Source organism: Nicotiana sylvestris, chromosome 10, assembly GCF_000393655.2.
Source record: "Nicotiana sylvestris chromosome 10, ASM39365v2, whole genome shotgun sequence".
Classification (NCBI taxonomy): Eukaryota; Viridiplantae; Streptophyta; class Magnoliopsida; order Solanales; family Solanaceae; genus Nicotiana; species Nicotiana sylvestris.
In genome coordinates this window covers 68,412,721-68,423,442 of record NC_091066.1, presented here as the reverse complement: position 1 = coordinate 68,423,442, position 10,722 = coordinate 68,412,721, and the positions used below count along the sequence as shown (strand labels likewise).

At 36.6% G+C, this 10,722-nt stretch overlaps 1 long non-coding RNA gene across 1 annotated transcript; it reads left to right on the top strand.

Moving 5' to 3' along the window:
* The first annotated feature begins 854 nt into the window (after positions 1–854).
* LOC104226835 (uncharacterized) lies at positions 855–10,409 on the top strand. Its single transcript, XR_710943.2, has 3 exons — positions 855–924; positions 1,026–1,077; positions 10,174–10,409. It is a non-coding gene; the product is annotated as an uncharacterized lncRNA (long non-coding RNA).
* Positions 10,410–10,722: the final 313 nt, after the last annotated feature.

Genomic DNA, 10,722 nt, shown 5'->3' with positions numbered 1-10,722 from the left:
TTCTTGAAGAGTTCAAAGACAATATCTCCAATATCAAGTAATCATTTAAGAAACCTCATTTATCTGAAAATCAACCAAGTCCATCAAATATCAACCAGCACTTAGTTCACCATCAGATAATCAATGCAATGAAGTATGTATGATTTGAATGCAATGCATATGCCAGGTACCTTTCTTTTCCCATATAAAGGTCCAAATTCTATGGACTGCACACCCATAGGGGACCCGTGAAGTCCATATATCCTCTGAAATTTCTCAACGGACCCCAGCCTTTGGCTGACTAATTTGTTGCAGTCGTGCAAGCCATACCCCCCCCCCCCCCGTGTATTATCATCATCTCAATGTTTCCAAAAAAAAATTACCCACTCCGTGATAATGATAGGCGGGTCGGGGCGGGTCAACGAAGGGAGTGGGTAGTTTTTTGGAAATCGGATAACTTAAGAGGATTTGGGGGTTTCCATCCAAATAGGGGTATAAGTGTGAAGTTTAAAGACGGCAGGGGTATTTTGTTCATAATCGCTAACGAAGGGTAAAGTTAGCGAATAAAATAAAGTAGAGGGGTACTTTACCCACAACTCAAAATTAAAGTTACAACTCAAAGGGAAAAAAGAAAAGGAATAATTCAAATTAGTATGAAATGGGTCCAGGTGGAGTACATACTGTATATGAGAATTTTTATTTTGTTTCTTTCTCCAAAAAAATTCAAAATTTAATTCTTTTTTGCTGGCGCTTCGTATTGCCAAGTGCCTGCTCTGATTAACATTAAATTTCTTCTATTTTAGCATTTTATTCTCTTAATAGCAGCATCTTCGAAAAAAATTGGGAAGCTTTCTTAGATTTTTCTGGATATTCATGTTGCCAAGGAGTTTTTTCATCTAAATAAGATTTGAGAAGAATCATCAATGTATATAAGTGAAGATTAAGGTACTTCTTACCTTAGTCCAATTCAATTTAATTTATCTTTCTTAGTCCAAATTTCTTCTCCTAAACAATTACTGCTCCTTTCCGCTCCTTTTGTTTTTCAGGTTTTCTCCTTTCTACCTCCAACATTGTTTGCTGTCTCTTGAGCACTTACAGGTAAACATTTCTCTGTCTTTTGAAATAATTTCTTGCTGGATTTTCTTACATGCATGTTGTTTGTTCTGTCTGATCTCTTTGTTTATTTGGGAATCAAACTTAACTCTTTTTCCTCTTCATTTACGAATGATTGCAATTGAATTTTCGTGAAGCTATCTAGATAGATTGTTTCCTACATATTTCTTATATTAGTGGATCCATCCATCTGAAGTTGTATGTCTTCTCTTCTTAGATATTAATGCAGAAAATGCGCATTTTCTTATGCGATCTTTATACTTTGATTTTGGATGAGTTGTATCTTTAATAATTAGTAGTTCAACTTCTAAAGATAGGTAATCATTACCAAAATTTAATATAATTGTCCATATTTATTCATTTCTTATATATTGGTTTCTGTTTATATTTTGAGAAAGAATCATCATAGAATTAGAGGATGAACAGAGAAGATGAAGTATCTCAGTGGCTCATCTATATCCTCATGCTCCATCTAATACGATTTTACAAAAGTGGGTGGCTATCAGGATGAAATTGGATCTTATGATAGGTATTAGATTATTATAATGGAAGGATTATGTCCTTAGATTGTTCGTATTTCTATCCTATTGTAGCATAAAATAGAGTTTCTTGACAGTTTGTTGTTTGAGGTTTATGGTGAATACTTAAAAACTATTAATTTGAAAGTGGATAGACTGCGGCAAAGAACGCTGCACCTGATGCAAATTAAGTAGTGGAGCTTAAATATATTTAGATTTTCATGACCTGTTTTGTGAACTTGCTTGGCTTAAATAACTTTTTCTTTCTTCATTAAATTAGCAAGTAGGTTATGTTCATTTTCTTCTCATTTTGTTGCTAGAGAATTTAGGAATGGGAATCTTAAAAGAGAAGTGGTGGAGCATGTGGTTCTAAATAGGACACAGTATAGAGCTAATATATACCGTTGACCCGAATTCATTTGGAATTGAGATAGTGATATTAATCGATCAACATTCATTTCGTGTACATAAGTCAAGAAACACTAAGATCTTAAATTGAAGTGTCATTGTGCTACCTCACTTTTATAGATGCAATTCAAATATACTCACAAATGCAATGTCAGATCTTCTATTTTGCTGCTAAAAAGGCCTTTCAGTAAGCAAGAGGCAAACCAGTGTATGGAATTGAACTTTCTTGGTAAGGGTGTGTTTGGTACGAAAGGAAAATATTTTCCAATTTTTCCGTGTTTGGTTGGCTTAAATATTTTGGAAAATATTTTCCTCATCAACTCATTTTCCTCTAATTGGAGGAAAATATTTTCCCTATCAGAGGGAAAACATTTTTTAAAACTCTTTCTCAACCTTCTTCACCCTATTCCTTATTCTCACCAATCCACCCCACACCCATCCCCCACCGCCCACCCCAAGAAAAAAAATTATTTTTACTTTTTTTCCCCGCTCTTCTCCAACCAAACCAGCGCCCAAAATCTCCACAACCCTTCTGCTGCGACTCCACCCCACCCACTGCCCCAATCTCTCACCTCGCCTCATTTTTACTTTTTTTGTAATTTTCAAATTTCTATTTTTTTTTTCTACCCCCACCCCCCAAATAACTTTTTTATATATATTTTCAATTTAATTTTTTTATCTTTCGATTTACAGATTCAAAATTTTCCGAGTTTCAAAGTTATGGCCCCCCCCGGAAAAAATATTTTAATATATTTTCAGTTTTACTTTTTTCATCTTTCGGTTTACAAGTTCAAAATTTTACAAGTTCCACAGTTATGAGTTCGGAGGTTTATGTGTTTCGAAGTTTACAGGTTTAGAAATTATAAAGTTTACGGGTTCGAAATTTCGCGGTTTCAAAAGTTTTGCGATTCAGAAGTTTATGAAATTTGTGGGTTCGGGAAGTTGTTGGTTCGAAAGTTTATGGCTTCATGTTTATTGTATCAAAATTATTTATGAATACTCTTGAGAAAATATTTTCCTTGATTTGCATACCAAACACGGAAAATGAATAAGATTACTATTTGTGTTCCAAGAAAATATTTTCTTGGAAAACATTTTTCACGGAAAACATTTTCCGTCATACCAAACACACCGTAAGTCTTGTAGCCTTTTCAGTTGTTGTTGTAGTTATTTCGTACCAAGCTGGCATTAATAAAAAGTCAATTACTCAAATGGTCATTCAACTATCCCAAATTATCTCTTAAAGTCACTTTTCTTTCGTTTGTAACAACAAAATCACTGAACTATGCCTATTGCACTCAGGAGGTCACTCAACTAGATTTTTCAAATTTTGGATTATCAAATACCTATTTTAACCTCTAAATTATAAACATATATCTTCTTTTTATTTTTTTTAACTTTTTAGTATTAACAACAAAAATTCAGAATGAAAGAAAATAAAGGTTGTAAAATATATATTTCATGTACGTAATATAAAAATAATTATTTAAATAAAGATATTTTTATAATATACATTATATATTCTTGAAAATTATGCTCAATTATATTATTATGTTTCTATCAACTTTCCGACGACACAAAGTTATGTCACTGGAAAGCAGGGGGACTATCTGTATAGGGTAAAATATGCTATGTTAATTTTCAAGAATATATAATGTATATTATAAAAATAATTTTATTCAAATAATTATTTTTATATTATGTGCATGGAATATGTATTTTACAATCTTTATTTTCTTTCATTTTGAATTGTGTAAATAAATTTTTGAATTTTTGTTGTTAATACTTAAATTATTATTACTAACAAATTATTCTAATTAATTTTTTTTACTATGCTCATTATTTTGTTATTCCAGCATTATATATGCTTAAATACTTTTTTATTTTTTTAATTTGTAAATAATTTATTTATTTTATAGGTAAGTCCATAATGTAAATTAAAAAGGGAAAAATTATAATATTAAAAAGTTTTAAAAAAATAAAAAGAAGATAAATGTTTATAATTTAGAGGGTAAAATAGGTATTTGACAATTCAAAATTTGGAAAATCTAGTTGAGGGATCTTCTGAGTGTAATAGGTATAGTTCAGTGACTTTGTTGTTACAAATAAAAGAAATGTGACTTTAAAAAATAATTTAGGATAGTTGAGTAATCATTTGAGTAATGGACTCCATTAATATGTGTTGTGTTAATTTTTTTGAGATTTATTCGGAAGGTCCATTACTACATTGTTCTGCCTTCTTTGGATTGAATAAGAATTAATAATTTGTTATTTCTCTAAAGGTCCGTGTCTTTGTGAAAATTGGAGCAATCTTTTCCTTTGAGTTCCTAAATATTCTATGCGAATATTATTAGATTTGATTGCTCTTACAGGTGGTCGTTGATGATGTCCATCTCATTGGAGAAGTATTAGGCATGTGCCTAATAAAAGTTCTTTTGGTTTGGTAATCAACCTTGTTGACTTGGTTTGGTTAGGTAGCCAACCTTGTTGAATTAGTTTGGTTTGGTAGCCAACCTTGTTGAATTGTGAAAAATGTGTGTATATTGTCAAATATTGTAGACTTTAGAGGGTGAAACTTTGGCTATAAAAGGAGAGCTTCAACTCTCATTTCTACACACCAACAAAGAGAGAAAGAAAGAGTGAGGTTTCACAGACAAGGTATAAGAAAATAGTCTGTGAGGAAAATAGAGAGTGAGCGATATTGTAGTGAGGTGAGAATATCAAAAGAGGGTTATTTCTTTTGAGTGTTGTAGTGGTCTTTGGAGTATTTATCTCCGACCTACAAAGTGTAAAATTCCTTACTATAGTGATATCAGTTGCTCCTCTCGGGGCCGTGGTTTTTTCCCTTATTAAAAGGGTTTTCCACGTAAAAATCTTGGTGTCGTTATTACTCTTTTATTCTTGTTAATTACCGTATCTCGGTGCTACATTATTATTCCATTTTTATTACCGTGAATATTATTTTGGCAAGGGGTTTATTCCCAACAACTGGTATCAGAGCACAGGTTCTGCTCGTTCACTGAAATACTATTCACTATCGGTAGTACTATACTCGGTGAAAAATAAATGTCCGGAGTAAAGTACGAGGTAGCAAAATTCAACGGAGATAACGGTTTCTCAACATGGCAAAGAAGGATGAGAGATCTGCTCATCCAACAAGGATTACACAAGGTTCTAGATGTTGATTCCAAAAAGCCTGATACCATGAAAGCTGAGGATTGGGCTGACTTGGATGAAAGAGCTGCTAGTGCAATCAGGTTGCACTTATCAGATGATGTGGTAAATAACATCATTGATGAAGACACTGCACGTGGAATTTGGACAAGGTTGGAAAGCCTATACATGTCCAAAACGCTGACAAATAAATTGTACCTGAAGAAGCAGTTATACGCCCTACACATGAGTGAAGGTACGAATTTTTTGTCACATTTAAATGTGTTTAACGGACTAATCACACAGCTTGCCAACCTCGGAGTGAAAATCGAGGAAGAAGATAAAGCCATCTTGCTATTGAACTCGTTGCCATCTTCGTACGATAATTTGGCAACAACCATCCTGCACGGTAAGACTACTATTGAGTTGAAAGATGTCACATCGGCTCTTCTACTCAATGAGAAGATGAGAAAGAAGCCTGAAAATCAAGGACAGGCTCTCATCACAGAAGGTAGAGGCAGGAGTTATCAAAGGAGTTCGAACAACTATGGTAGATCCGGAGCTCGTGGGAAGTCAAAGAACCGATCCAAATCAAGAGTCAGAAATTGCTACAACTGTAATCAACCAGGTCACTTCAAAAGAGATTGCCCAAATCCAAGGAAGGGCAAAGGTGAAACCAGTGGCCAGAAGAATGACGACAACACAGCCGCCATGGTGCAAAATAATGATAATGTTGTCCTCTTTATAAATGAGGAAGAGGAATGCATGCACCTGTCAGGTCCAGAGTCGGAATGGGTGGTTGACACAGCGGCATCTCACCATGCCACACCGGTAAGAGATCTTTTTTGCAGATATGTAGCAGGTGATTTCGGCACAGTGAAAATGGGTAACACAAGTTACTCAAAGATTGCGGGGATTGGTGACATTTGTATCAAGACAAATGTCGGATGCACATTGGTTCTAAAGGATGTGCGGCATGTACCTGATTTGCGGATGAACTTGATCTCGGGAATTGCTTTAGACCGAGATGGATACGAGAGTTATTTTGCAAATCAAAAGTGGAGACTCACTAAGGGATCATTGGTGATTGCAAAGGGAGTTGCTCGTGGCACGTTGTACAGGACAAATGCAGAAATATGCCAAGGTGAATTGAACGCGGCACAAGATGAGATTTCTGTAGATTTGTGGCACAAAAGAATGGGTCATATGAGCGAGAAGGGATTGCAGATTCTTGCCAAGAAATCACTCATTTCTTATGCCAAAGGTACAACGGTAAAACCTTGTGACTACTGTTTATTTGGTAAGCAGCATAGAGTCTCATTTCAGACATCGTCTGAAAGAAAATTGAATATACTTGATTTAGTATATTCTGATGTTTGCGGCCCAATGGAAATTGAATCAATGGGCGGTAACAAATATTTTGTTACTTTTATTGATGATGCTTCACGAAAATTATGGGTTTATATTTTGAAAACCAAAGATCAGGTGTTTCAAGTTTTCCAGAAGTTTCATGCTCTAGTAGAAAGGGAGACGGGTCGAAAGCTAAAGCGTCTCCGAAGTGACAATGGAGGTGAGTACACTTCAAGGGAATTTGAAGAGTATTGTTCAAGTCATGGGATCAGACATGAAAAGACAGTTCCTGGAACCCCACAGCACAATGGCGTAGCCGAGAGGATGAACCGCACCATTGTGGAGAAGGTGAGAAGCATGCTCAGAATGGCTAAACTGCCTAAGTCATTCTGGGGTGAAGCAGTTCAGACAGCCTGTTACCTGATCAATAGGAGTCCATCAGTTCCGTTGGCGTTTGAAATCCCAGAGAGAGTTTGGACCAACAAGGAGGTGTCCTACTCGCATCTGAAGGTGTTCGGTTGCAGAGCTTTTGCACATGTACCAAAAGAGCAGAGAACAAAGCTGGATGATAAATCTGTTCCCTGCATATTTATCGGATATGGAGATGAAGAGTTCGGGTACAGACTGTGGGATCCTGTAAAGAAGAAGGTCATCAGAAGCAGAGATGTAGTCTTCCGAGAAAGTGAAGTTGGAACTGCTGCTGATATGTCAGAAAAGGCGAAGAATGGTATAATTCCTAACTTTGTTACTATTCCTTCTACTTCTAACAATCCCACAAGTGCAGAAAGTACGACCGACGAGGTTGCCGAGCAGGGGGAGCAACCTGGTGAGGTTATTGAGCAGGGGGAGCAACTTGATGAAGGTGTCGAGGAAGTGGAGCACCCCACTCAGGGAGAAGAACAACCTCAACCTCTGAGGAGATCAGAGAGGCCAAGGGTAGAGTCATGCAGGTACCCTTCCACAGAGTATGTCCTCATCAGTGATGAGGGGGAGCCAGAAAGTCTTAAGGAGGTGTTGTCCCATCCAGAAAAGAACCAGTGGATGAAAGCTATGCAAGAAGAGATGGAATCTCTACAGAAAAATGGCACATACAAGCTGGTTGAACTTCCAAAGGGTAAAAGACCACTCAAATGCAAATGGGTCTTTAAACTCAAGAAAGATGGAAATGGCAAGCTGGTCAGATACAAAGCTCGATTGGTGGTTAAAGGCTTCGAACAAAAGAAAGGTATTGATTTTGACGAAATTTTCTCACCTGTTGTCAAAATGACTTCTATTCGAACAATTTTGAGCTTAGCAGCTAGCCTAGATCTTGAAGTGGAGCAGTTGGATGTGAAAACTGCATTTCTTCATGGAGATTTGGAAGAGGAGATTTATATGGAGCAGCCAGAAGGATTTGAAGTAGCTGGAAAGAAACACATGGTGTGCAAATTGAATAAGAGTCTTTATGGATTGAAGCAGGCACCAAGGCAGTGGTACATGAAGTTTGACTCATTCATGAAAAGTCAAACATACCTAAAGACCTATTCTGATCCATGTGTATACTTCAAAAGATTTTCTGAGAATAACTTTATTATATTGTTGTTGTATGTGGATGACATGTTAATTGTAGGAAAAGACAAGGGGTTGATAGCAAAGTTGAAAGGAGATCTGTCCAAGTCATTTGATATGAAGGACTTGGGCCCAGCACAACAAATTCTAGGGATGAAGATAGTTCGAGAGAGAACAAGTAGAAAGTTGTGGCTATCTCAGGAGAAGTACATTGAACGTGTACTAGAACGCTTCAACATGAAGAATGCTAAGCCAGTCAGCACACCTCTTGCTGGTCATCTAAAGTTGAGTAAGAAGATGTGTCCTACAACAGTGGAGGAGAAAGGGAACATGGCTAAAGTTCCTTATTCTTCAGCAGTCGGAAGCTTGATGTATGCAATGGTATGTACTAGACCTGATATTGCTCACGCAGTTGGTGTTGTCAGCAGGTTTCTTGAAAATCCTGGAAAGGAACATTGGGAAGCAGTCAAGTGGATACTCAGGTACCTGAGAGGTACCACGGGAGATTGTTTGTGCTTTGGAGGATCTGATCCAATCTTGAAGGGCTATACAGATGCTGATATGGCAGGTGACATTGACAACAGAAAATCTACTACTGGATATTTGTTTACATTTTCAGGGGGAGCTATATCATGGCAGTCTAAGTTGCAGAAGTGTGTTGCACTTTCAACAACTGAAGCAGAGTACATTGCCGCTACAGAAACTGGCAAGGAGATGGTATGGCTCAAACGGTTCCTTCAAGAGCTTGGATTGCATCAGAAGGAGTATGTCGTCTATTGTGACAGTCAAAGTGCAATAGACCTTAGCAAGAACTCTATGTACCATGCAAGGACCAAACACATTGATGTGAGATATCATTGGATTCGAGAAATGGTAGATAATGAATCTCTAAAAGTCTTGAAGATTTCTACAAGTGAGAATCCCGCAGATATGCTGACCAAGGTGGTACCAAGGAACAAGTTCGAGCTATGCAAAGAACTTGTCGGCATGCACTCAAACTAGAAGACAGTGCTACCTCCTCTAGATGAATGAGACTGGAGGGGGAGATTGATGATGTCCATCTCATTGAAGAAGTATTAGGCATGTGCCTAATAAGAGTTTTCTTTGGTTTGGTAGCCAACCTTGTTGACTTGGTTTGGTTGGTAGCCAACCTTGTTGAATTTCTTTGGTTTGGTAGCCAACTTTGTTGAATTGTGAAAAGTGTGTGTAAATTGTCAAATATTGTAGGCTTTAGAGGGTGAAGCTTTGGCTATAAAAGGAGAGCTTCAACTCTCATTTCTACACACCAACAAAGAGAGAAAGAAAGAGTGAGGTTTCACAGACAAGGTATAAGAAAATAGTCTGTGAGGAAAATAGAGAGTGAGCGATATTGTAGTGAGGTGGGAATATCAAAAGAGGGTTATTTCTTTTGAGTGTTGTAGTGGTCTTTGGAGTATTTATCTCCGACCTACAAAGTGTAAAATTCCTTACTATAGTGATATCAGTTGCTCCTCTCGGGGCCGTGGTTTTTTCCCTTATTAAAAGGGTTTTCCACGTAAAAATCTTGGTGTCGTTGTTACTCTTTTATTCTTGTTAATTACCGTATCTCGGTGCTACATTATTATTCCATTTTTATTACCGTGAATATTATTTTGGCAAGGGGTTTATTCCCAACAGTCGTTTGAACTGAAAAACTGAAATTTTAGTTTACTCCACTTACCTTGCGTTATTTGGATCCATTTAATAGAAGACTAGATGAGTCTGATGATTTTAATTATGGAAGCTAGAAAGAAAACTCTAGATGCTTGCTGCTTTGGGACAAGATGCTTTTCAAAATGAAATTGTCAATGTTTGGTGCTATATTCTCCAAATATATAATGCTTTCCTTTGTCTATAGTAACTTATCAAAGTCTGAGGTTCATTTGTAAATGTGACTTCTGATGGTTAAGAAATGGAATTTGAGGGCAGGCATTTTGCCAAAATTATTGTCACTATTCAAGGCAGTTCCTTACGAATCTCCTATTCTGCCGCATAACGATTTAGATTCATTTACGAGTATACTGTATCCTTGTGCATGCATATAATTATATGTGTTAATAATGTGATTCTGGTTATGTGGATCTAGAATGCCTGGGATGGTGGTGCACAATAACTACAGACTAAGAAGTCTTGAAGCTAAAAGGCAAAAACAATGTGCTGCTCTATAGCTTTCAAGATGAAAACAGCTTATGGTGGATAAAGTTGGTCAGCAAACTCAAAATCTTGCTCATATTCTTCCTGTTAAAAATGTCTATGTTGAGTACGACTTCGTAACAAGGAAAATTGTAGAAAATGTTATGCTCATTTCTTGGTATTGTTACGTCTGCGTATTTAAAAAGGAAATTGTACTACTTCTATCTCATTGTACTTTTCCTGGTGAAGGCACCCTAAGATGAGTGAGCCTTTGAGTGGTAAAGAAAAACAGAGAAAATAGAGAGTGTGTGGCTTCTCAAGAGTATTCATAAATAATTTAGATATAATAAACTTGAAGTCATAAACTTTCAAACCAACAACCTTGTAAACCCACATTTTCATAAACTTTCAAACCGCTAAACTTTCGAAACCGCGAAATTTCGAAATCGCAAACTTTATAATTTCTAACCCCGTAAACTTCCAAACACATAAGCCTCTGAAC